At 47.1% G+C, this 26557-nt stretch overlaps 1 protein-coding gene across 1 annotated transcript in view; it reads right to left on the reverse strand.

Moving 5' to 3' along the window:
- The window catches only part of EDRF1 (erythroid differentiation regulatory factor 1), a 1702580-nt gene that overhangs the window by 703375 nt on the left and 972648 nt on the right, over positions 1–26557 (reverse strand). The window lies entirely within an intron of this gene.

Consider the following 26557-nt stretch of genomic DNA (forward strand, 5'->3'; position numbering starts at 1 on the left):
TTCTCTGAGAGTTGAACAAACGTCTCTAACCTATCCATACATCCCTCAAATGTCTCCACGGTCCAAATAGATGCAGCAGAGGAGTCTAGGGGTGGAAAAGGCTCTTGTAATGGATCTTCCTTCGCAGAACGTTGAGATTTCTCCTTTAACGTCGAATAAATCCCTCCAGTCCCTTCAGAAAACCCTTTCGGGGGACCGACGGTTGATGCGAGTCCTTTTGTCTGTACTTAGGCCTCTCCGTGGGTTCCGATAAATCCTTAGGCCTATCCCTGGATTTCAATGAATCCCTAGGTTTGTTCTTAGGTATTGACGAATTCCTGAACCGTTGTTTTGGATTAACCGCCAAAATAATCCTAGCAATGCTTTCAGTAACCTCGAGGTGGAAAGGTGTCTAGTTCGGTACTACGGTTGCGTGGTTGTTTTCGGCAGAACCGGGGCCTTCTCAACCGTGCCTTCTTCCGATGCGTCTCGATGGTCTCCTGAGTATTGGGGGCAGCGCCCTTCGTCTTAGAATGCCCGGTCGCAAGGCGCATCTGCGGTTGCGGGGAGGGCTGCCGATCCTGACGTCCAGTGGGCACGGTTCAAATATTCGGTGTGCCCGTTGGCACTATGGGCTGTTTCGACTGTTTTGTCGAAGACGTCCCGGGGCTGTGTCTTTAGTGAGTAGAGTGTGTGCGTCCTTGTCACCGGGGTGTACAGTCCCCATAGCAGGACCTGAGTCTTGCCTGGCGGGGCCGGGGACGGACGACGTGGAGCGGGAATGCTCTGCCGAGAGGTCAATGGCCTCCGAATCGGAGGCCTGGTCGTCACTCAGCCACTAGTCACAATCGGCAGTTGTGGCAGCGGGAGAACTAGACTCGGGCTGCAACATTCCGTAGGCCGCCCACGGCTTAACACAGCGCTCCTTTAGTGTCTTTGGACACAGGAGCTTCAAGCTGCACAAGCCGTCTCGTTGTGATTCAGGGGCAAACACCTATTACGCTTACAGTCTTTATCCTTCCAAGGAAATTTGGCCTTGCAAGAAGGGCAAAACCTAAATGGAGTCCTCTCGATAGCTGAGGAAAAATATGGTGACAAAGAGACCCAGGGAACAAAGAGAGAGGAAAGGGAAAGGCATTCTCGGAAAAGGAAATGTCCACCCCGATCCCACTCTCCCTACTGTGTAGGCCGGCCAGAAGGCTCAGCCACATGGTCGGCAGCGCTGACCGGAACACTGTTCGTCGAATGTCCGTGGAACCGGCTTCTGCGTAGATCAGGAAACAGCCGTTGATGGAATGGACGGTAGGATAATAATGAATAACCTTACAAAATACGACCAAGGGTCAAAAGGATAACAATAGCAATGTCTCTGGACGAGCTCTGCATAAGGCGACCAGTATGCTGGGCGGAAAAAAACAATCTGAAGGACCTCGACGCGTGAGGGATTTTGAATAACTACACGTCACACAGGGATAGTGTTACAGGCACGCGCATGTCGACGTCCCCTTTCGATTCTCGAAAGACAAGATGCAATACTCTGGATGTCAGACTATATGCACATATTCTGAAAGAGTAATCAATTTCGGATAATTTTCCTTAAAAGAGTGTGAGCATTCAGGGATAAATGAAAAAAGTCAGAAGAATGTCCTGAGAGTCTGGTTTGAGGATCCTGATAGGAGTGTATTCCTAAATTCAACATGTCTCATGTTTCTGTTTTCTCTCTCTCTCTCTCTCTCCTCTCTCCTCTCTCTTCTCTCTTCTCTCTCTTCTCTCTCTTCTCTCTCTTCTCTCTCTTCTCTCTCTTCTCTCTCTTCTCTCTCGTCATGGTCAATGTAAGCTATCCCTCAAAATGATCATGAACAGTCACTCACAGTTACCATGGTTCTAGCAACCCCCCCTCCAGTACCCCTATGGATTTTTCTAGCATATGTTGGCCCTCTTGGGGTGTGCTTGTTTGGCTTTCCCAGTATGTTCCAAATCATGCTGCGATCTATATGAACCCCTCAGCCAAGGACGAAGCAGTTGGATGGGACACCCTCGTCTACTAGAGTCCCTGAAGAGTCTGGGGCGGACTTGGGGTCTTGTTTGCCCAACAAGGGCTTCTTGTTGGTCGATCGATTGAGAAATGTGTATTGCGCTGGTATGATGAACCAAATCGTATCTAGGCGCAGCTGTTATAAAACTGAACCGCAATGGCTCACCAGTCAGGAAGATTACCATATGGTCCTGGACCATTTATCCTTAGGTTGCAGTGGTTAGGGCTCCACTCCTCAATGAGCCCAGAGGATTCTGGTCTCCAAGAACCAATTTAGCTTGGCAATTGCCTCTGATTATCTGCAAGCCTTCCCATGTTCATTTTCAGGCAGGAACCTGTACATGAGCCTTCCCTTTTCCTTGCTCAAAAACGGACTGATCCCTCTTTGGTTTCTCTGGTTAATCGTGGCACCCAAATCCCAGCAAAAAACAGATTATAGCTCCCAGCAAGCCTGGCAGTGTACATCTTTTTCCCCGATTGCTTTAGGCACTCTTGACCACCTGGTTTTCACAAACATGCTGTTTTTAATTTACTTGGTGGGTTTGTCAGTCCCAGCAGTATCTGGCGTAGGGTTCCCTGGAAGACAGGGACTAGTTTAATACTACTTATGATTTTTACGTTAGCCTTCAAGTTTGGCCTCTCTCGGTTTTTCGGTCTCAGGTCTGCAGGCTGCTCAACTTCCCAGCTCTGGCTTAACTGTTCTGGCCTTACATCTCTCAAAACCTTTCATGTTCCTTAGCCCATACAGGTAACTTTCACTGAACTTCACTATCATCCTTCACTACTTTCTCCTCCAATGGCTTGCTCCTTATCTTGGCTCTCCTCAACCCTCCCCCTTGGGGCTTCCTCTCACCCACATGCACTTTATTTACTGCACTTGCATGATCCGAATGTCACAAATAAATAGATAAATAAAAGACGTAACAAAAGGAACATACAGACATCAGGGCAAGCCTGAAGTAGGAGCTGTACAATTTAAGGGCTTAGAGTGAACACTGAATCAGTGGTTAATAAGGAATTGATGAGGCATAGACCAGGGCAATACACACAGGATACAGGCAGTAGCCAAAGCCCAGTTTAAATGCTGGGTATCAGCACAAAGAAGAAGGGAAAAGGGTGCAGAGTTATCTGGGGGAATGGGAAATGTGGGAGTAGGCATATGGTGTGCCTTCAAGGTTGAGGAGATGAAGTTTTAGAGAGTTTTTGAAGAAGAGAATTGTAGAAGAGCTTGTGGTGTGGAGGACGACGAGAGTTCCAATGCAAGAGCAAAGGAGCAAACAAGAGTAGAGTGAGAGAGGGTGAAGGGCAAGCAGGGGACATATAGGTTGTTGAGAGTACTAGAGCAGTGTGCCTGGGGGAGTGTACCAGAATAGAAAATAGGGGGTCCTAGGCTGTAAAGAGATCTGAATACAAGTAGAAGAAACTTGAAGACTGATCAATGTTTAATGGACAGCCAACCGGTATTGAGAAGGCGTTTGGTGGTAGAGAAGCAGCATGGAGATGGTGTAGGTGTGGGTAGCAAAGTTAAGAACCTAGTCAAGCTGGGAGAAGCAGAATAGAGGGAGGCCTAAAAGGAGGCTGGTAACTGATTTCCAGAGGTAGAATAAGGGTTTATTGTGGAGTAATTAAGGAGGGCACACATTTTCCTAATATTCACTAGTTGAATTTTGCCCACTGTCAAGGTGCAAGTGATGAAGGTTAAGGTTACTGTCACGAAGGCCACTGAGGTTGGATGCCTTTGGGGAAGGGACCAATAAGTCATGTAGGAAAACGATTGTTTAGTATGAGACAACTAAGTGCCATCCAAAGACAGCAGATAGGCTGTGAGAAGTGGGCAGAATTCAGTAGTGAACGTAGAGACGAAGAATATTTAAGTATCATCTGCAAACAGGTTATAAGAAAATCGGAAGATCGAGATAAGCATCCAAAGGAGACGGGTTAAAAGGAAACTAGCAGAGGACAGAACCTTGAGCGATTCCTTCTGGTGGGGGTTGAATCAGAGATATTAGCATTCTAAAAGAGAGCAGGTTCGACGGGAGCGATACGAGGTAAACCTTTCCATGGATGCCGATGCTGGCAAGGATCATGAGGAGTGAGGAATGGTCGACAGGATATGGTCAGGGTCAATTCACTAGGAAGATAACTGCAAAACCTAGATTAGAGAGCATCCCAAACATGGTAAAAAGAAAAGCGACCTCAAGAGGGAGTTTATTATGAGGCAAATAACGACAACCTGCATTTCCCAATACCATATTCTACAGCTCTAAACCTTGGAGGAGTGCATTGAAGTAGCGTTTTCATATGAATTTTGCCAAACGTCCATATTGGAATTGCTTTCTTAGTAGGGATGAATTAGGTTAAGAATCTGGCTGATAAGGCTTGAGTTGAGCAGTGTGAGCCAAAAACTAAAGGATAAGCACAATTCTGAAGAACCAGAAGTTGTTTAATCAGTACTAGGTAGGCACAGTATAGGGAGTTGGAGTCATACAATAGTGTTTGGATGAGTACAGTAATTAGTAGAGATATGAGCGCAAAGGGAAGATCGGGCAAAGAAGCTGCAGATGGTGGCAGCAAAAAGATGCAGCCCTATTAATATGAGGACTCATATCATAAAAGTGCAGACTTTTTAGCCAACTTAAAAGCAACATTCTTTACAATGGCAACCGGCGATGGGTAATCTACCAGAACAGAAAACAGAACACCAGAGAGGGAGTCGGAATCACCAAAACACTGATCTTAGTTTTGAAGGAGTTAAGGTGTAAAGTTAATGTTGATACAGTTAAATATAGGGGAGAGGTAGGATTCTAAGACAGCAACAGTGACTGCCCACTCCTCATCCAAGAGGATGAGGAGCCTGGTGTTGTGGTATGTCAAAAGAAGGAGACGGACAAAGAGGTGGCATTTCTATCTGTGGTTTTATTCAAATAATAAACGAAAAGGCCCAGCTGTCCCTGCCAAAGATTTTTTTTCCCTATGTAACTGAAATCTATCTAGGGTGCTCATCGTCAGAGAGATAGTCCAAATCAAAATAGTCTGTCCTCCGTCCAAAAACGACCCTATGCTGACCCTACCACTAACGGTTGTATCAACCAACAAAACAAACAAAAGGGGTTCCAGGAGATGACTCACTTCTGCTGGAAAGGCCTACTCAGCCTTAATTATCTATTTTGAGATAGTTCCTTGTGATGTAGTTAATATGTTCCTTTCATTCCTCAAGGGGACTCTTCCACCTTCTCTCAGGTATCCCTTGTCTTGGCCTATTTAAAGTTTCTTGTTTCCCTACTCGAATGTCTTGGCCTCTATTACTCTGCATTTCGTTTGCCTTAAAATCTCTCTCACTTGTACTTGTTTCACAGTCTCTCATTTCACAGAGACCAGTGCCCCCGATCCCTGGAACCACTTTGTTATCTTCCAAGAACTTCCACTTATGGGACCCACCATGTAGGTTCTTCTGTTCCTCTTTGCTATTGTCTTGGTCTTCCCAACCACTGAGACAAGTATTACCAGTCTTTTGACTTTCTTTAGTATCTTTACTGTTTTTGTAATCAATGGGACAATTATGAGGAGTCCCTATGCCTTCGATTTATACTCTGCTGCTTTCACACTGATTGGGACAAGTATGATGAGTCCCTTGATATTAGTTATATGTTCTGCATCTGCCACAGTTACTGGGACGAGTATGATGAGTCTCTGTATTTGTTACACTTGTTACTACTGTTACAGTTACTGGGACGAGTATGATGAATCTCTCGGTTTCCTTGACACTATGTTGTTTAGCGCCTGCCCGTGGCCCTTCCCTGGGCTCCCACCATTCCAGTTACCTCTAACTAGCATGGTTGGCATCACTGGTCATTCCTGTGGAGTCGAGATCAAGACGTCTCAATAAAGGCTTCCACCGCCTTCATTTTTTTCTCTGCTTCGGTCTCAGCAGAGTTATTTGCTAGATGGTCTCGCCATCGGACCACAAGGCCCACCTCCTTGACGCACACACCCACTGAGACACATACACACACACACAAACCCTGCTGGCTTCTGCACCATTGGAGTCCCTCTTCGTTCTCCACGTCCCCTCGACCGAGGACCTCCTGGAATGCCCTGTCTTCTCTCTTTACAGGTTTGAACTTTCCCAGCTTCACCTGCTCAGTGAACACGAGCCCCAAATAAAGTCCTCCTTTGCTTTTTATGCATCAGAGCTGGTTCCTCCACAAAGGAGGATCTTTGTCGTCCTGCTTCTCTGGAGTTTACTCCCTAGTTCCAAATCTTCACACTATTCTCTATTGGCCATGGAAAAGTGATCAGCATAACTCAGCCACTCTTCTCAGTGGATCTGTGTTGGATTTTAATACTGGAAGTTGTATCACAATAGCAGATAGTGGTTTGTTCAGAATGTGACTTCTGAGGCAATGATGGTCTGAGGGGTTTGTGGGACAGGGTGTTCCTTCAAGGAACAATTCTTTGTCCCCAAGAGGGGATTCTCTCCCTGTGTTGCCCCACTGACCCCCACCCCGAGGGGGAATGTCGCATAGCAGGCTCACCTCCCTGGCTTCACAGGGAAGGGCTCCCCTCTGGGGAGAAGTGACGAGATCTTGTGAATCGTGTCAGCACAAACACCATTAAGTAAAAAAACAAAAAAACAAACAAATGTAGTAATAAGACCAGCAAAAGACTGGAGGTAACTATTAAACACAAGAGAAAGTTGCAAGCACAAAGGAGCACCACAGGTTGGGGGGCGATATGTCCAAGAAAAAGGGAGACAATCAAAACAAAAAAGACAAGGCCCAGAAAAAGCAGACCCAGAAATGTCACGGCAAACAAGAAAGTTGTGAAGAATACCATGGTCTACTGTGTCAAAGGTCATCGACAGATTGTGTAAGAGAAGGACAATGACAATGCCATCATCAGTCACCAACCTAATTTCATCCAGGAGGATGGATTCTGTGCCATAGCCAGGACAAAACCCAGCCTGGAGATACTGATAGGGGGAAGTGACGGCAGACTCAAGAATCTTGGCAAGAGCAGGAAGAAGCAAAACAGGACAGTAGTTAGATGGAATAAGAGGGCTTCTTAAGCAGTGGAGTAACAACAGCATGTTCCATAGTTCATACAAGTGATGATGCTGTATCCAACTCAGGTGCCTGTAATGAATGGAATATTCTGTGGATAGGTGTACTGTATGATACAAGTGGCAGTATCTTTCAGTGGAGTATTAAATAGATGAGTCAGCGGAAACTCAGAGTACTGAAAGTACTGTTTAAGCATCAGAAACTGGTTCTTCTGGGCCTGATAGGATGATACATCCGAGTCAACACCCAGAACCACCTGTCTTGAGGACGTGCATGGAAATGGAAGGCAATTTATTCTCTATTTCTCAGTGCTATTTCTCAGTGCTCATATGGGTATTTCAAATGGCTTTCGTACTGACTGTCCTCACGGTGTGTCTCATGATGCTTTGATTAAGAGTTTGCATTGTACTTAGACCTTGGTGATGAAGTCTGCAATGAGAGATTTGAATTCTTCTTAACCTTGAACTTTAACTTGGCAAAGCCAACCTTGTGGACTTACCTGTTTTAAAACCTAATGAAGCTTTACGCATCGCTGGTTCTGGTACGGAGACCCTAGCTCAACTCTTGAGTGTGGCAGTCTTGCCGGGATAGGACTCACGGTTTAGAGACGTTGTATCCAAAGTTACCCTATAAACAGCAGGATACCCTGTGTCTGAAGGCCCCAGTGCTGTAGCTAAGGGGGGACACTGTTATACCTTTGTGAACTTATCAGAAATAGATTGTCTGGTATTACAGGGTCTTCGGTGCTCATGGTGACTACCAACATCAAGTGCCTCAAGGTCCTGGAATAGGGTTGGCACTCCCCACTGTGTCATAGAAAGGCACATTGAACCCTCCATGAAGGAGGCAATCGCCTGTAGAGCGAGTATGTTTCTTGCTATCAGCAGGAGGAGAGCCTTCAAAGACTGAGGCAGCCCACAGCAAAAGGTGCAAGTACTCATCAGGTGGGGGTTCTTAAAGCACATCATACGGGCTTGGTGCGGGACAGCAACATAGAAATGTATGCAACAGCCAATGATCTCATGTGTATGCAGGTGGCAAAGGGAGGCAAAATATAGACAACTAGCAAAAAGTCCTGTACTCCATGCAAGTGCTGTAGACAGACATGATAACACTCATCAATTTTTAAAAATCAATGATCCTGTAGGCCGCCTAATATTTTCAAGTAAACAATCGTAAAAAAGTGGAAATGAAAAAAACACTCCCCTAAGACTGTCCAAATGGGAGTTGAACAAACAAGTTAGTGACAATAAAGGGCAACAGACTTAAGAGAAACGCTTCCCTGATTTGCTGAAATACAGACAAAACAGGAATAGGTGTGGCTGGTGACGCTGTAATTCAAGGCCCAGGGGCTTCCCACAAGGGAACATGGCTGACATAGCCCCATTCAAAAACCCTGAAAGGGACATTCTTTTAGAGAGGGTTTCCGGGCCTGTCTTCAGTGCAGGCAATTCACAAATAAGATACGGAATTAAAGAGAAACACACGAGGAAACCATTTTTGTGACGACCATCCTGGAAGTAGCAATTTGTTTTACCACTAATGTGAAGCCACAGACTGGCAGGAGAAAAGCAAATCAGCGCCTTGGTGTAAAGCGCTCTATAAATAAATAAATAAATAAATCAATCAATAAATCCGTACTGACCCCAGCAAGGTGACCTAAGTGGGTTATACCCACCAGCTGTGCAGCACAGGTTGGAGAACTCAAGAGTCTTACTTTTCAGCATCCAAGATTGGAGAGGGTAGATGACTGCTGTGGCGGCATGGAATGAGGAGTTTGACCAAACAGTGGCATTGCTATAAACATTTATTAACAACAACAAAAAACGATCTAACCTTAACTAAAGGTAGTTTTTCCCTACCTCAAATAATCTAAAACTCGGGCAGTCAGGAAGTCTGTGTAGTCCAAATCAAAAGTTCACTGTCCTGGTCCAATCTCCTATCCTATCCTTACCACTTAAACACAAATTATAATCTAAGAAATGTTCTCTCCGTAGCCCAGGAGAATGACTCCTGTCTTCTGTGTATGATTTTTTTCAGGTTATAGCAGTCTCAACTTCTGCATATGTCCCAACGTTCTGGAAAGAAAAAACAAAGTTCCACAATACTCCAGTGGGGCAAGGAGAATGACTCCCTTCTCCTAGCTTGTTCACTGTTCTTTGTATGCCTCTTCCGGGCTATTTCAGTTTTAACTTCTTCAACAACTCTTGTAGTTCCATCCAAGGGATTCCTTAACTTTCTACTTTCTTCAACTTGCCCCCACTAGGAGGATGAAGAGGCTCTCAGAGTCCTCCGTGGCCTTCCAGCACCACACTCTTGTGGAACCAGTCAGGGTAATGCCACACAACGTTTCCCACTACTTCCTCTTCTTCTTCTGCTTCACAATTTCCAGTCTCATACCAGCCTCCCTGTTAGGGAGAATTCTCTGTTTAGGCTGAATTTCCTAACCTAGTGAGTCCCCCAGCAGCTTTGCTGGATTTTTGGGGTTTATTTTTTTCTCCTGCCAAGAGTGAGACTCTTTTACCCTCACTCTTGGGCATGATTTGAGTGTGTTTCTTTGACTCTAGATGTGTTTAATGGGCTATGGGGTCTTTTACTCCATAGGTCTTCATGTGTTTTTGTGATGTGTGTTACACAGCACCCTCAATGCAGTAACACAGGGGTGTCATAGTGACCCCCCAGTATAGACTCCATACCCTGGGACTGACTACTGTCTCCCAGGGCATGTAAAGTCACCATTGACTTTACTAGTCTCAAATTCTGAACAGAACCAGTACAAACCATCATATTGTGGACGTACTGGCTGGGGCAATTCGACTGCCCCGGGGTCTGTTAGTCGAGGGGGGCACATCTCCGTCCCCCCTGATCGAGTTTTGGCTGGTGGCAGTGGATACTACTTTTTATATTCGACCGCGAATATATTCCTATGGGATTTTCCCATTGTTCGAGGCTACCAACTTTAATTATTTAATTCTCATAGCCTCGAACATACCGCCGGTTTATTTAATTAATATTAATTCTCCGGCTGGTATTTTTTGCCAAGACTCGGTTCTAAAATGGCGTTTGTGTTCTCTTCTGCGACTCCAACCCAAGTCGAGCCCTTTGTTCCACTTTTTGGCGGGCTTCTCCACAGAAGCCTCCAAAAGTGGTGCCACTCTGTCTGGGTACCACAGTGGGTGTGGGAGGGGGTTTAGGCACCCTGGACTGAATTGCCTAGGCAACTCAAGTCGCCCTCCGTCCTGATTGGCCCAAGTGGTGAGCCGGCCGGCTCACCACTTAGCATGTTTGAGTGACAGCTAGGCTGAGTGAATGGGGGTTTTCTGCATAAAAGCAGGGCTTTGGGGACTGGAACTTCAGAAGTCGCCACAGGACCAAAGAATCCGACGAGGGAGAAGTTGAGCCGACCTGCTACGACGACACCACCGGTGGAGCCCTGCTGAGCCGTCTCACCACTTTTCCCAACGACAGAGGAGATCTCCAGTCCGGAGAGTCTTCTTCCTTCGACTGGTGGGGATAACCAGTCTGCTTCCTTTTTTCGCTTCCTGGAACAACTCGTGGCCGCCTTGCCTGCGCCAAGCACCCCGGCAACCGGGATACCACGTTTTACCACTACCATGAATCAAAGGGTAGTACCTTTAACCGGAAAACTCTGCGGCTGGTTTCTTCCCTGGCAGCGCAACGACCTTCATCTTTCCTCCATGTCGAGATCTTCTCTTCCTCTGGACGACGCCGCAACTTGCACCCGCTGCCAGGAACAACTGCCCCCGCTGGAGGATGCTTTTCACCTAAGGTACCGTGTTCCGCCTGGCTTCCCTTGCAACCGACTGTATGGGGTAGATTTAGCCCCCGGCTTTTTAACCTGGGTTAGCCTGGGACACCCTGGCTAAACTTTTCTGAGCCTAACTAAAACCTCTCTGAACTCCCTGCAAGACTTTTTAAGCCTGTTGTCATTGTGTGATCTTGGGTACATTTGTGCCCTGCTCTCTCCAAGAGTGGGCCCGGCCTATGGACTTTGGCTCACAAGTAACTTTTGACTTTCCTGCCTTACTTAAGAGTTCCTAAGTATTAGTGTGGTGTATTTTCCTACATTCTGCCTTTTTCCCCTCCCTTTTTCGTTAACTTATTGGAGTGCCATCTATAGTTAAGCACTCACCTCTGTCTGGAAATAAGTGGTGTTAACTAAGACTTGTCTGATAAGGAATAAGGGATGTATATATAATAATAGTAACTGTGTTTAGAGTGATTTACAATATTAGTGCTGGAGTGTTTCAATAAGTGTGTTTTTAAATAAATAATTCTATACCTTGATACCAAAGCTCTGGTCAGTGTTTGCTTGTGCTATTGTAGCCGAGTGCCTATTGTGTATACTTTACATACTGCATAACTCTTCTTGAGGGAAGTCTGACTGCTCAGCCACAGCTAACAGGTAAATCTGGGTGGTACAGACTTCTACCAAGTGGGTTTACTGCCAACACTTGTAGTCCTAAATCTCTTGCAGTGGTCCCCAGGGGAACTGCACAGGTTTCTGCCTAACACTCCCGGACGTAATCCTATTCTCGTTACCTTCTCTCAGGGATTGCTTCACCGGTTTTGCCAGGGATCATGGGATTGTTCTTCCACCTTTTACTTCTTCTCTTTGTAAAACTCTCCACTGGCTCCCGGTTGCTCTAAGGATCAAATTTAAATACCTCTCCATCATCCATAAGTCTGTCTGGGGCTGGAGACCATGCTATCTACAACTGGCTCTCACTAAATACACTCCCTCCAGCACCAACTCTCTGCGTGTCAAACAATTTACTAAACAGCGAGCTGGTGGACGATCTCTTTCCTCGGTTGGCTCGCTCCTCTGGAACAGCTTCCCCCTTCCTCTGCGTCTTGAGACAGAGCTCCACAAATTCAGGAAGCTCCTCAAGATTTTACTTTTCACCTTTCTTTGTCAGAGGGGTTTAATGAACCCAGCCAATAGCCCTTGGTTAGACAATTATGGAAATGAAGACCACAGGTCCCAGTCTGTCAATAAGATTGTTGATCCGAGGCATCAGATAATATTTCAAACAGGAATATTGCGTTTCATTTTTTTAATTCTATGTAAAACCTCCAATATTGATCTGGTTTTGCAACTAGGACTACCATGGGCTTTCAAATGGTTCTATGATTTTGCATCCCACGTTTTCTCCACCTTCTTACAAATTATTTCCTTACTGAACTCTGGGATTCTGTAAGGCCATAAATTAACTACCTTTCCAGTGGGAATACGATTATGATGTTGGAAATGTTTCACTCGCCCCGTTCTTCATTAAATACATTAGGAAACTGGTCAAGTAAATCCTGCATATATTGTTTTTGTTCAGGAGGTAATTCAGGTGGAATTAGATTGCATTCCATGGTCCCTTCAGACGGGAGAGTAGCTATAACCACTGAAGTACTCCCCACAGGGTCTTCCTTCCACTCTTTTAATAGATGTATATGATACATACGAGTCTTAGATTTTCTGTCAGGCTGTGATACCCGATAGTTAAAATGGGCCAGTTTGTTCTAATATCTTGTAGGGGGCCATGCCACTTTGAAATTATTTTATGTTCAGAAGTGGGTAACACCATGAGAACCTTTAATCCAGTACAAAATGACCTTTTACCGCTTTTTGATCATAACATGCGTTTTGAGCTCCCTGTGCCTCATATGACTGTTTCTGCAAGAAGTCTACCACCACAGCCATGTGTTCCCTTAAACATTGGGTCATCTGCGATAATGGGTGAATAGCCTCCTCATGTTCTTCCCAGGCTTCTCCGAGCAGAACTAGGATGCCTCTTGGGTCCTGCCCATACAAGAGTTCGAAAGAAGCTTGGGGGGATTTCCGGATAGCAAAAAGGGCCCAGGGTACCATTATATCCCAGTTTCGGCCATCAGCCTCAACCAACTTCTTAAGTATGTTCTTTATGGTTTGATTAAATCAGTGCACCAACCCATCCGTCTGTGGGTGATACACAGAGGTATGTAATGTGGCGATTTAGATGATTTGTTTTACTTCCACCATGAGTTTTGACATAAATGTACTCCCTTGGTCGGTTAGAATTTATTTGGGAAACCCCACCCAGGATAAGAAGGAGATCAAATACTTCAGTGTTTGTTGACAGGTATTACTCTTCATTAGAAACACTTGAGGGAAACGGACTGCGTAATCCACGATTACCAAAATGTACTGGTTTCCTAATCTGGATGGTTCGAAAGGGCTGATAATAACAATTTCTATCCTCGAGAATCGGACCTCGATAACTGGAAGGGGGATGGAATGGAGCAGGTGGTACATTAGCATTGGCTGTCTTCTTACACATTGTGCATGTGGCGATGAAGTGTTTAACATTGGCATTGTACACCCGGTCAGTAGAACCTTGATATTATCTGGTTCTGGGCATTAGCCGGTTCTGGGTTTTCATCTTGTCCAGGTATCCAGAAGTCAGATGGGCATGGACCATTTCTAGAACAATGCAGCAGTGACTCTGAGGAACCACCATTGAGTTTTTGAAACTTCCTCAACTGTGGTATCTCCACAGTAGTGGAGACCTTTTTTGTTATAAAGAAAAAGAGGTCTCCTTTCTCTCTACCTTCTTCTTCAGTAATGGCCTGGTGGAAAGCCAGTATAGGATCATTCTGTTGCGCGAATGCAAGGTCCCGGACTACCTCAGTATCATCATCAACCAGTCCGACCATTTCCGGAGAAACAGATGCATCCTTTTTTTCCGTTGGAGTAGCTTCAATGGGAAGAGTTTAGTCGGCTTCCTGAAAACCCTCATAACACATCTCCATGATCTAATGTCCCTGTACCTACAGGGATTTGGGAAAGAGGGCAAACTCAAATACCCTGTGCTATTTTCTCTCCAACCTTTAGGTGGCAGGCCATTTTCCCATTGTTATGGAGTCCAATTTTTATATCTCCCCAATAATCTGGGTCGATTATTCCCGCTACCATATCCAGACCATGTCTCCAGGCTAAACCAGACTTTTGATACTAGCCAGAGATAGGTGCATTTTGGTGGGGACAACATCAACCTTGTGGGTATTGAAGTTTTTTTTCTCCAAATTCTATTGATTTATTCAAACAAAAACAATAAAAACCAAACACGCAGTGCATGTATCAACAATACAATTGCTCATCGATTTATTCCGGTCACTGCTTCCCTTATCCCGCCCCCCCTTACAAGCCTATTTGTTCCGCACACTCTGTACCTGCCTCGCGTGGTGGGGTCTCACGTTCGTGGATCCTGTCAGGTCTTGTACCGTTCCAAACAATTCTGCTATTAATGATCTCCATGCCATCAGGGTTCCCGCCTCCTCCTCTCCCCCTACATTGCTCGCCTCTTGCCATACCATGGTTTCTGCCTCCGCTCATTTCTGCAACTCCTTCCACCAAACCTCCACCAGTGGCTTATGACATGTCTTCCATCCCATGGCAATCCTTTTTCTGAGCACATATGCTAGATCTTTCAATTTACTAACATGCTTATGTTTCTGCGATGTGGGGAACCCCCCCAGCAAGCAGGCCCAAGCTGTATTTATATCCATCGTGACCCCCTTTTCCTCTAGTTTCTGTGCTACTTCACCCCAGAAACGCTCAATTACTGGGCATGACCAGAACATATGTACCATGCCAGCCTTTTCTTTGTCGCATTTGGGACATGCTCGTCTCCCAGAATCTTTGAACCTAGATATCCTTTCGGGTGTCATGTATGCCCTATGCGTGATATATAGCTGTATCTGTTTTAGTCTCTCATTCCTTGACACCTTCTTGTGGTATCCCAAAGCACGTTTCCACATGCCGTACTCTAGCGGGCACCCACTTCCGCTTCCCAGTCTAGTCTCAATTGTGTTAACTCCTTCCCGACCTTAGACATCATCATCTTGTACAGTCTGGAGATCTCATGCCCCCCCCCTCCGTTATATCATATATCGTATCTATAGTAGCATCTGGTTCTTCCTCCAGTACCGTTTCGGGCCATGTTCTCCTGATTCTCTGCACCATTCTGTGATATGTAATATACTGCCCTGTGTGTAACCCCATTTCCTCCCCCAGCACTTCAGAATCTATGATGGTCCCCTCCTGCCAGATATCTCCCATTGTCACCACCCCCACCGACTCCCAGTGGTTCCTGATTATCATCCTCAGCTGCTTATCTCCCCCTGCCAGTGCAACTAATGGCACCTGCGGGGAAGATGGGAATGGGTTCTCTATCATCTGGCATGCTCGGCGCCACATCTCCCACCCAAGCTTCATCATCTTAGGGCGCCCTTCCATTTCTGTTTTGGGCAGCCAGATCATCTCTTTTAAATAAAATGGGGCACAATCATGTCCAAACAACCTGGATTCGGGGGTCAGTTCATCTGAGAGCCATTTAGCTATATATTGCAGTTGGCTAACTACATAATAGACCTCATAGTTAGGCAGTTTTAATCCCCCCTTTTCATAAAAGTTCTGCAGCTTCCATAATGCCACTCTATTCTGGGTACCATGCCACAGGAAATCCCTACACATGTTTTCAATTTGGTGAAACATTTCTTGGGTATCACATATGGAATATTCCCGAAATAATGCAGGAGCCTAGGCAGGACCACCATCTTAAGCAGTGCCCCTCGTCCCATCATTGCTAGGGGCAACTTCACCCAGAATTTCATACACTTCTCGATTTTCCCAATGGCTACCTCAGTATTGTGCCTGTGCTCCTCCTCCACTGTGTGGTACACATCTATGCCAAGATACCTAAATGTGCTAACCGCCCATGGTATTTGTAACACCGGTAACCATCCCACAGGAATTCCCTTATAACTGCCTAGCGGGAAAATACTAGATTTTTGAGGATTCACTGCTACGCCAGACAGCCCTGCATATCTATCCATCACTTCCAGTATGTACTGGAGATTTTCCTCCGAGTGCCTCAAGTACAGCAGCAAATAATCGGCATACAAGGAGATCAGGTGTCGTTCCCCTCCCACCTCGATCCCTATAGTGTCATATTGTTGTCTAAGCTATATTGCTAAGGGCTCCAGAGCTAGTATATAGAGCATTGGGGACCATGGGCACCCCTGTCTGGTGACTCTACTAAGTTGCCATCTTTCAGATATCACCGATCCTGTTCTGACCCTGGCCAACGGTTCACTATATAGCATCTTCGCCCACCTTATGTATCCAGGCCCCATTCCATAGCCCGCCAGAGCAGCCAGCAGCCATGGCCACTTGAATGAATCGAAGGCCTTAACCGCGTCCAAGGACACAATAGCCATTTCGCCCTCGTTCTTGCTCCCCCACTCAACAACCCGTTGGAGTCGTCTATGATTATGAGTTCTATTTCTATTCGGGACATAGCCCGTCTGGTCAGGGTGTATTAGTTTACCAATAACTCTCCGCAGTCTGTTCACTAGGACAACCGTCAATATCTTGCGGTCTTGGTTCAACATCGACAAAGGTCTATAAGAGCCACAGCTATGCCGAGGCTTATTGGGTTTGGAAAGTGGTATTATGATCGCCTCTCTAAGTGACTCCAGCAGCCATCACACCTCAAACGCTTCATTTAACATTTCTAACATTGGGGGGAGCACTTCCTCCTTATATACTTTATAAAATTCACTTGGGACCCTGTCTGCCCCCGGGGTCGTCTTAGTAGGCAGCTGCCTCACCACTTCTTCTAACTCCTCCAAGGTAATCGGTGCATCCAGCTCCTCTCTTTCCTCCACACTTATCATAGGCAGTCCTATGTCCTCCAGTGTTTCTGTTATCTCCCCAAGATTATGTCCCTCCTCATCCCCATATAGTAACCTATAATAGTCTGCAAATTACTGATTAACTCCTTCTTGGGTGTCGGCTACAATACCATCTTCTCTCGCTATCGTTCTAATCGTGGGTCTTGGAGTTTCGCTCTTGTATAACCATGCCAGAAACCTTCCTGTTTTATCCCCTGCCGCGTGCTGTCTCTCTATATATTTTTTATAGTTCAGGTTGCACAGTCTTTCCCATTGCTCCGCACATTTCTGCTGCAGTTTCAGTATCAGCTCCATGTCTGCACCTCCCCCCTTCAATGCCTTTTTCTGTTCCCTTTCTGTTTCTTGTAGGTCAGCCAAGATCCCACCTTGTAGGCCTTTTGATTTTGCTATGGCTACCCCTCGCATCACCACTTTGAAGGCTTCCCATAATGTGCTCGCCGAGTCAACGCTACCCGTATTTGTCTCAAAGTAGTTTATAATCTCCTCCCTTATGTCTTCCCTGAAAACGGGATCCTTAATTGTCTCTGCCCGAAGGCGCCCTGTCGAAATCCTTTGCCTCCGGGGGCAGTACTGCCATCCGATAACCAGGGGCGAGTGGTCCGAGAGGACCCTCACTTTATATTCTGCCTGAGTACTCTCTGTTACTACCTCGGACGTAGCAAAGACATAGTCCAGCCTTGTATGTAATTGCTGCGGGGCAGAGTAGTGTGAGTATTGCCTGTCTTGGGGGTGTCTCGTTCTCCACACATCTGCTAGACCAAAGTCGTCTAGTAGTGTCTGCAATGCTTTAGCCGCTGGGGCAGGTCTATCAATCTTTCAATCTGATCTGTCCACCCTGGGGTCTAATACACAGTTAAAATCCCCACCCCAGATCACCTCACCACCCACACATATGCTAAGGTTAGTGCACAGTGTTCTGAAATATGCTGCCGTATTTTGATTGGGGGGCGTATGTATTTACAATGCTTATCTCCCTATTCTCCACCAATCCCCTCAATATGACCATTCTCCCATCCGTTTCCGCCACTTCCTGCAACAGTTGAAACGGGACATGCGGCACCACCCAGATGAGTACTCCTCTAGCATAAGAGGAGTATGTCGAGCCCACCACAACCCCTTTCCATTTCTTCACAACCATCTCCATCTTTTCCCGTGTCAGGTGTGTCTCCTGCAACAGTGCGATGTCTATCTTTTGTCTGCGCAGGTACAACATGACCTTGTTCCTTTTTAGATAACTATTAAGTCCCCTGACATTGCACGTAATTAGTTTAAGGTCCCCCATGACCCATTAGAATCCCCCTTCCCCTCCCACCGCTGCAATCCAGATCCCACTTCCATCTCAGTCTATATAGGCTTGTTTGCCAATTCAAACTTCCCTTAACTACAAACACCCCTTCCCCTCTCCCTCCCGCCTCCCTTCCCTTCCCTTCCCCAACTTCACCCTCCCCAACTGTTGCCCAGCTCCATCCCTGGATCTCAGGCACCCCCACATCTAGCCCTTTCTGGTAAAACCCGTACTCGCGGCTCAGCAGGGTGAGGCTGCCCTAATGGCTGCCTTACTACTAAATCTCGGGGGTAAGTAATTGCAATCCTGTTGCTCCTATTTGTTTAAAGTTACTACGCCTAATACTCCCATTCTCATGTGTGTTTTTATACACTATATTCTAGTCCAACAGAGTCATAAAGTTCAAGGGCTACGCCGTATCTATCAAGTAATTCAAGGAGCTATACTAGAATTCCCCTCCCTCTTATCCCCACAGGGTACATGACATAGTATCTTCACTTATCATGCTCCTGGGAATCTTGTTCCTCATTCCGCGCGGGGCTGCCCTGTAGATCCAACCACGACGCTGCTTCCTCTGGGGTATCAAAGAACAGCGCTCTGCCTTTGTGCAGAACTTTCAACTTTGCTGGGTACAACAGCATGTACCTGATATCCGCTGCACGCAGTCTTCTCTTTACCGCAACATAACTGTATCGCTGCCTTTGCACCAACATAGTATAGTCGGGGTATGCCGTGATTTTGGAGGAGGCTCTTTCTATCGTTCCGCCCTTACGAAAATACTCTAGAATCTTTTCCCTGTCTTTGTAATTCAAAATGTTCGCAATTATCGGCCGCGGTGGAGCTCCAGGCCGTGGTTTTCTTATCAGGGCTCGATGTGCCCGCTCTACCGTGAACCCCTGTGAGAGTTTGTCCGCTCCTACTTCTTGCAGGATCATGTTCTCCACGTAGTCCGTGGGGTCCTGGCCTTCTTCTCCTTCTGGCAGGCCAACCACCCGGATGTTGTTCCGTCTCGCCCGTCCTTCTGCTTCCTCCACTCTGTTTTCAAGGTTGGCAACCTGTTTGAGCACATGGACCTCCTTCGCGTTGTTCGTGCTTACATCAGTGTTGGTCTTTACTGCGCTTTCCAGACCGCTAGTTCCTTCTGCCAGTGCTCTGACGTCCTGTCGCAGTAAGGTGACTTCAATTCCTACGGCATCTATTTTGTTTTCTAGGGCTGTCCACAGTGCCGCCATCGCCGTGCCCCACTTAGCGCTCAAGTCCGTTATGGCCGCTAGGACTTGTTGATTTTCTCCTTCAGGGGAGTCATCCCCCGATGCCTCCCCCATCATTTGTGCTGGGGTTGAAGAGGTCTGCTGCGCCTTTGCAAAGGTGTCCATAGTGGGTTGCTTGCTCCTGGACTTCAGCCCTTTCGCCGGCATCCTGCTATCTCACTATGTCTTATATCAGCTCTCCTTTGTCACTGTAGCTTCCCCAATTCAGTTCAGTGTTTGGGTGTCCTCAGTGGGCTACACTGTAAGGCGGCACGCAAGGTCAATCTTGGAGTGGGCTGTGTCCTCCCATGTCTCTCCTTTAAGCAGTGTTTTCAGTAGCGTGTTTCCGGGGCCCGTGCTCACAGTCCACTTATCCCACCTTCCTGGCAAAGTTTCAACTTCTGGTCCCTGTCCTTTGTGCAGGTCCCAACCTGCGCCAAAGCTCACTATGCTGCATTCGTTTGTAAGTGGCTGATCATCAGCACTCCTCGTGTGTTCATTTGCACTGTTTCCTCGTGGCTCTACTTCTCAGCAACGGTGCCACTGTACAGTCCAGCGGCCTGCATCCACCGAGAACCTCGACTGTGGAAGGGGGTCTGCTCTCGGGCCTTTGTTATGGCAAGACAGGCTTTACAGTACTCCCCGATCCGTTGTTACATCCGTTCTGAGTGGCACTAATTTCCGCCTGCATTCCAAATCATGCTCCCTCAGTACCTGTCATATTCATGCGTGGGCTCCTGTCCCATACTTCTCCAGCGTTGCATTTGCTGGCACTGCATGGACATCTTTCAACTTATCTGGCTTTTGTTTGGACCATGGAGTGTTCGTGTGTTGTGTATTTAGCGTTGCGCTTTTCGCTCTGTCCCGTGTTGCAGTACCCACGGCTGCCACTGCGTCCCGGGCCGATGGTGTCTGCCGAGCCACTCAACTGTCTGCGCTTCGCTCTCAGGGCATCCCTTTGGCGTCTCACCTCATCATTTCAATGTTGCACTTGGAACAGTGCTTGGGCATCAATGTAGCTTCGCCCCCCAATGCGTTCAACTCATGCCACACGGTCAATACGTGGCTCTTCGTGTCCTTCTGCAGGGGTCTGCCACAGTGCACCTCTGTGTGTGTCTCACAGGTCGCAACTTGCCAGTTGACCTGCCAGGTCTAGCTATCCAACAATGCGCATATCTCCCCGTGCAGTGTCTGCTCCAGAGCGTCTGCTTCTCGGTGACACTCCAGCAGCATAGGGGCAGTCCGGCCAGGATTCGGATTGACGGCTCACTCCCGTGGCCGTGAACGCTTGCCAGGCAGTTAACACATGTCGTATGGGGTCGAAATCCATCCGAGGTCGGATGATCCTTCGGGACCCCGTCACAGTGTCTGCATCCTGCTACTCCGCTCCCCGAGTTCTGCCGCTTATTTGTTGCAGAGGCGGCCCTTTGTCCTGCAGGGGCCCGGCCGCCGCTTTTATATCCAAGGCCGCGCTTAGTAAAAACAATCCTTCGCTTCCAGCGCTGTGCACACTCGCTGGAGGGCACAGCTGTAATAAGGCGTTGAGGCACTTTCTGTTGCAACAGGCACTCGCGATCGATGTGCCTCCTCCGCTCACCAAGGTCCTCGGCTATGTTGGCTGGGGACCCCCGTGCTCTGCAGCCACCCAGCCCGAGCAATACGGTACCTGTTCCCCTGTGCCAGCGATCCGCCACTACAACCATCCACCGAAGGTAGCTCTGCCTTTACAAGGGTGCGCCCCTCAGAGTCCCTTTGTTCTCGGCCACCGCCATTTTGATGTCATTTTCACGGCCAGCTTCCGAGATACAGAGTATCAATGTGACTGTTCCACAGCTGTGAACGTGCAGCCAGCCCGCTCGTGCTCTGCTCCGTGCCTTCCCACGCCTTTTCGTGAGTTTTAAAGCTGCTGTTGGTCAAATAAATATGCGTTTTGCGTCGGATCAAGTCGCCGGATCTCGGAGCCCACAGGAATCACAGCCTATTCCATGGCTGGCAAGCCACGCCCCCCAACCTTGTGGGTATTAGTTGACGTTCCCCCACCTAGACTACCACGTCTTGATTACTACATAGGTCAAATCCAATGGACTCTAGAGTTGCTACTGCAGGGTTGGAGGCTCTCATAGTCAGTTGGGCTGGATCCGACTCCTGGCAGTCTAAGTGGCATAGTGATTGCTATAAACTTTTATCAATAACCAAAAAAACCTATCTAACCATAACTAAAGGTGGTTTCCCGACCTCAAACAAACAAACTCGGGCAGTCAGGAAGTCCATGTAGTCCAAATCAAAAATTCACTGTCCTAGTCCAAACTTTTATTCTATCCCTACCACTTAAACACCAATTCTTCTACGAAAAGTTCTCTCTTGTAGCCCAGGAGAATGACTCCCTTCTCCTGGGTATGAGTTTTTCAGGTTGTAGCTGTCTCAACCTCTGCAAACTTTTCTGACGTTCTCGAAAGAAAAAACGAAGTTCCACAATACTCCATTGGGTCTAGGAAAATGACTCCCTTCTCCTAGCTTGGTTGCCATTCTTTGTAAGCCTCTTCTGGGCTATTTCAATTTTTACTTCTTCAAAAACTCCTCGAAGGTCTTCCTTCACTTTCTTCAACTTGCCCCCACTGAGAGGATGAAGAGGCTCCCAAAGTCGTCCTTGGCTTTACAGCACCGCAGTCTTGTGGAACCGGTCAGAGAATTACTCCCCAATGTTTCCCACTACTTCCTCTTGTTCTACTTCTTCACGATTTCCAGTCTCTCACTTTCCCAGCTCTCTACCGAATGTATTTCGATCCCTGTTACTGTCATGATGCCTACAGCCGGGCATCTGGACTAAGCCCATCAGCCCCGGAAGCAGGCATCCAGACATTTATTAAAAACTCAGCAGCCCCGGCTAGGGGCTGTCTGGGTTCAGTCCTGGCACCTTAGGCGCCAGGCTCATAGTCATTACTTACCTCAGGCAGACCATGCTGCAAATGAATCCAAGCCAACGTGGGGCCTGGAGGGGACTATTTTACTACAGGGACTATTTTCTACTCGGGTGTGGTTCTAGGGACTTCTTACCTGGGACTACTTTTGAGGCTAATTAAACCACGCCCGAACAGCAGCACACGCTTTGAGTTATTCTGCATTCAGCAGCGTAACGCTCACCGTGCCTGCAAGTTAGCATCCAGTCCTCGGCCACGTCCGTCCTGAATCCGGAGCTCCTAGAGAAAGAGGAAAGAAGAGGCAAGGTTAGAAAACAAACTTTATTCCAGTTTCTCACCTGATTCCGGAACCATCACGTCTCCGCACCTGGAAAGGAGATTATTTCTGCACGCGTCGCATGGCCAGCTGCAGCACCGCACCATACTCACCAGTCCTCATAGAATCTTTCGATTCGGTGCTGCCTCCATCATTTCTTTGCCGGACTCCGGCATCTGGGGACAAAAGAAATAACAAGGTGAGCCGAGAGTGCCAACAAATACAATCGCTCTTACCACCATAGACTTACCTGATTTACCACCGGAGGCATTATTCTTTAACTCTCCACTTCTTCATACGCCGCATCTGAAAACGGAGAGAAAACAACACGTTAAATGCATGCATCATTTACCGGACAGCATCGGGTAATACAGACTCTTACCTGAACGCCATCAGCGGCCACGGGACCATCTTTTCTCGAACTCAACTGCAAGATAAGAAAGGAATGGGACAAGAGTGAACGTCGGACATATTGAACTCTATGAACTTTATACTTACTGGTCTTCGCCAGGAACCTCAGAGTCAATTCTCGTCCGGATCTCTCCCAACGCCTTCGAACCAGTGAAGCAACTGGTATCTACGCGCCCCTGCAATCCACGCAGGATGGAGAGCTCATCTTTCAAGAATATAAGGTGAGAGTACTGGAAGGGGATTTCAGAGGTGATTAGTGGGGAGGTGCCATCACTAGAATCCACGGGTGGCTAAATTCCTCTCTCCACTTGCAGGAGAATACTTCTACGGGTCAAGCAGATGAGATTAGGAGGGCCAGTCCAGTCTGTCATCTCTGCACTACGCATCACGTTGGTGGAGGCCACAGCAGTCCGGGTCCGACTGACGCCCCTGTGGGAGCCAGGTGAGCGTAACAGTTACCTTCTCTCTGGGAATGCTTCACTGGTTATGCCAGGGGTCATGGGATCATTCTTCTGCCTTCTTCTTCTCTTCATAAGCCTGCTTGTCTCTGCGGGCAGGTAATGTAGGCTGACTCGGCTCACGTACTGTACGGTCCACATGTTATAGGTCACGCCACCACCACAATTTCTCATGCTCCCCACAGATTCTCCTATGCGACTACGTGGTAGGCCGGAAGAGGCGGCTTTGGCACAGTTCGTCAACCGCACGGTCCACCCACTACAGCTCACGCCATCACCTCTCAATTTTTCCACTCCAAGGCGTCCCACTGTTCTTATGTGCTACTCTGGAGAACTGCTTCGCTCACGTCGCCCTGTTTCAAACTCTAGGGCTTCTCAACAGAGTCTTCCTCGTCGGGCTCTCCTCCCGGATTCAGACCAGAACAAAGTCCTTCTTTACTGTTTAGTTTAAATAGCGGGGACTGCCCCAGCATACCGTCAATTCGCTTGACAACAGCTGGTCGAGCACTCATTCTACTTGATGGTACCTTGCTTGCAATCTTCTTTCTCCCTGTACTCATCACAGCAAGATTGTCTGACAGTTTACAAGAACAGATGGTTTCAGACTGCATCATAGGTAGAGAAGGTTTTGGGGGTTGTTTTTACCTTCTGGAGTCGCGGCTTAAAAGGGCTGTGTCCCGGACTCACGTCATTTTCCCCAGGAGGGTAGTTCCTCCCCTTGATGTCCTCGCACATGATACCAAAGTGGCTCCCATCTGGAGAGCAGTGACACCACTGAACTGTGAAGAAAGTTCCCTGAAAACTAATGGCTGATGTGGGCTCTTAATTGTGACCTGGCGGTACAACGAGAAGATCTGAAAGGCGGAGGAATACACCTAAACTGAAAAAGAAATATCATGCCCAGATGCGCGCCAAGAGGTTCCAAGAAAGACTACAAGATCCTAGTATCACTGGCAAGTCAGACCACAGATGCCCTATTGGACTCAGGGAGCAAAAGGAGGGCTGTGCAGGTATACCTAGTATTCCAAGTCCTAATGGAGGAAACTGTAAATACTTTGTTTCTATACAGGGTCCATGGGTTCTACTCAAAGGGTAATGATCTGAGTAAAGGACTCAGTGATTCCTGTAAAGGCAGCAATCATATCCAAGTTGCTAGAACCTTTAATTGAGGGACCAGACTTTCCCTGATTTGATTACCGTTTCTCTCAAATGTGAGGCGATAACTCAGGGGATAAGGCTAACACTTGTAACTATACAGAATTTGTAACAATTTAGGATTGTTGGGGACAGCGTTTATGTGCATAAAATGATGAATCGTACGCCCCCAAGACTTTTCTCTGCAATGAGACAGCTGGAGTGAACCAGTCACCTTCTAAAAAGGTAACATTTTCAGACAGCATGCACTCTTTCCTGCCTCCTTTGCTGGATCAAGGGAGACCAGAAGGAGGAACATCAGAGAAGACGACCATGAGTAGTGGCATGCGTTTTGTCCCACACACTCCAAGAAAATGGTGAGGAAATCAAGGCGCTCATTCCTATATGAAAGTACAAGGACAGACTATCCCATGTAGGAGTCCATTAAGCTTTTGGCATAGATATGTTACATTGCCTTAAGGGAACCAAAGTACACGGAGAATGTGATGGCCTAATGGGCCTGACTGGATTTTTCAGAAGGGTCCTGATGAAACATCCCTCCTGCTGACCCCTTTTGCTTGCAGATCCCAATGGCAAAGAGGACAACAAAGGAAGAAGTGTTGCTGGCAGAACTCACGTGTCACTGCTTGCAAGATTGTATCCCCAACAAGAAGTCCCATGAACCCTACCTGCAATGAAGAGTACAGGGTCTATGAAGATGTCGTGAATAAGGACAGAGAGCAAATCCTGTGAGCCCTAGCTGGAAAATCCAGAGAAGCACAGAGCCGACAGCAAGGCAGCACTTCCGTCTGACATCAAAATGGTCATCAGGGGTCATTAGAAAGCTTGGAGAATCACTGACAGAACCACATGGCAGGTCAAACAAGTGGTGAAAACAATAAGCCAAAACAAAGGTCCCAAGGAAAACATACAGAAGGCAAACCGAACTCCCTGACATGGAACAAAAAAAAAAAAAACAGTATTGAGTCATGGCTATAAAAACAGGTTCTGAGAACATTACAGTAGGTGAAGGCCTAGGAGAGCCAGAAGAAGACATTAATAAAGCAGCCAAGAGAACAGTAGGAGCAGTCCCAAAAGAGCCACTGAACCCAAAGGCCCGCACACCATACTGTAAAGTCTGAGACTGAATCTAACACCTGCTGGGAGGAAGCTCTTCAATGTCGTCGGTCACCTAGGGAAGCAGACCCAACAGCTGTGGCAAGGACTGAGGCAGCGTTCAAGAAGTTGGCCCCACTTAGAGCCTGAAATGGAGACTCCTGCTCACAGATGGGATGGTCACCATATCCCATTGTGAAAAGGGTACAATATCCCCTACTAGTGAACCGTGGCCCTATAACTCCAGATCAAGAAATGGGACAGGAACTATCCTCCTAAATTGATTACAAATAGAGGGCTTAGTGCAAAGTCCCTGTGAAGGGAAGCGTGGCAAAGAAGTGGTGTGGTGCCGTAGTTCTTAGACTGTGGTAAGTTTAGGGAATCTCGTTAGGCCAGTACCCTAAGGAGTAAGAGGACCCCGATACTTTAATAGTTCACCACCCGTACACAATTAACTTAGGTTTGTCCAACAGAGGACTTTCCACTTGGGTTATAGCTAAACCAGATAGGCATTTATCCAAATTATAACTGTTTGGACTTTTCTGTTTCATGTGATTTGCTGAACACCCACACCTCTTTAGACTGAACAACTCAACTCTGATCTATGATTCTTACCAATCTGCTACTACAGGTGACAATTTAAGCCAGTCCATTTTCCCTCAATTTGATCAGTCATCCCAATGTTTTCATTAGTGTAGTGGTAATACAACCGATACCAACCTGTTCTTTCTGTCTGTTATAGCTAAACCAGATAGGCATTTATCCAAATTATAACTGTTTGGACTTTTCTGTTTCATGTGATTTGCTGATCACCCACACCTCTTTAGACTGAACAACTCAAC

Source organism: Ambystoma mexicanum, chromosome 8 (genome assembly GCF_040938575.1).
Source record: "Ambystoma mexicanum isolate Mex_15411 chromosome 8, UKY_AmexF1_1, whole genome shotgun sequence".
NCBI classification, from domain to species: Eukaryota; Metazoa; Chordata; class Amphibia; order Caudata; family Ambystomatidae; genus Ambystoma; species Ambystoma mexicanum.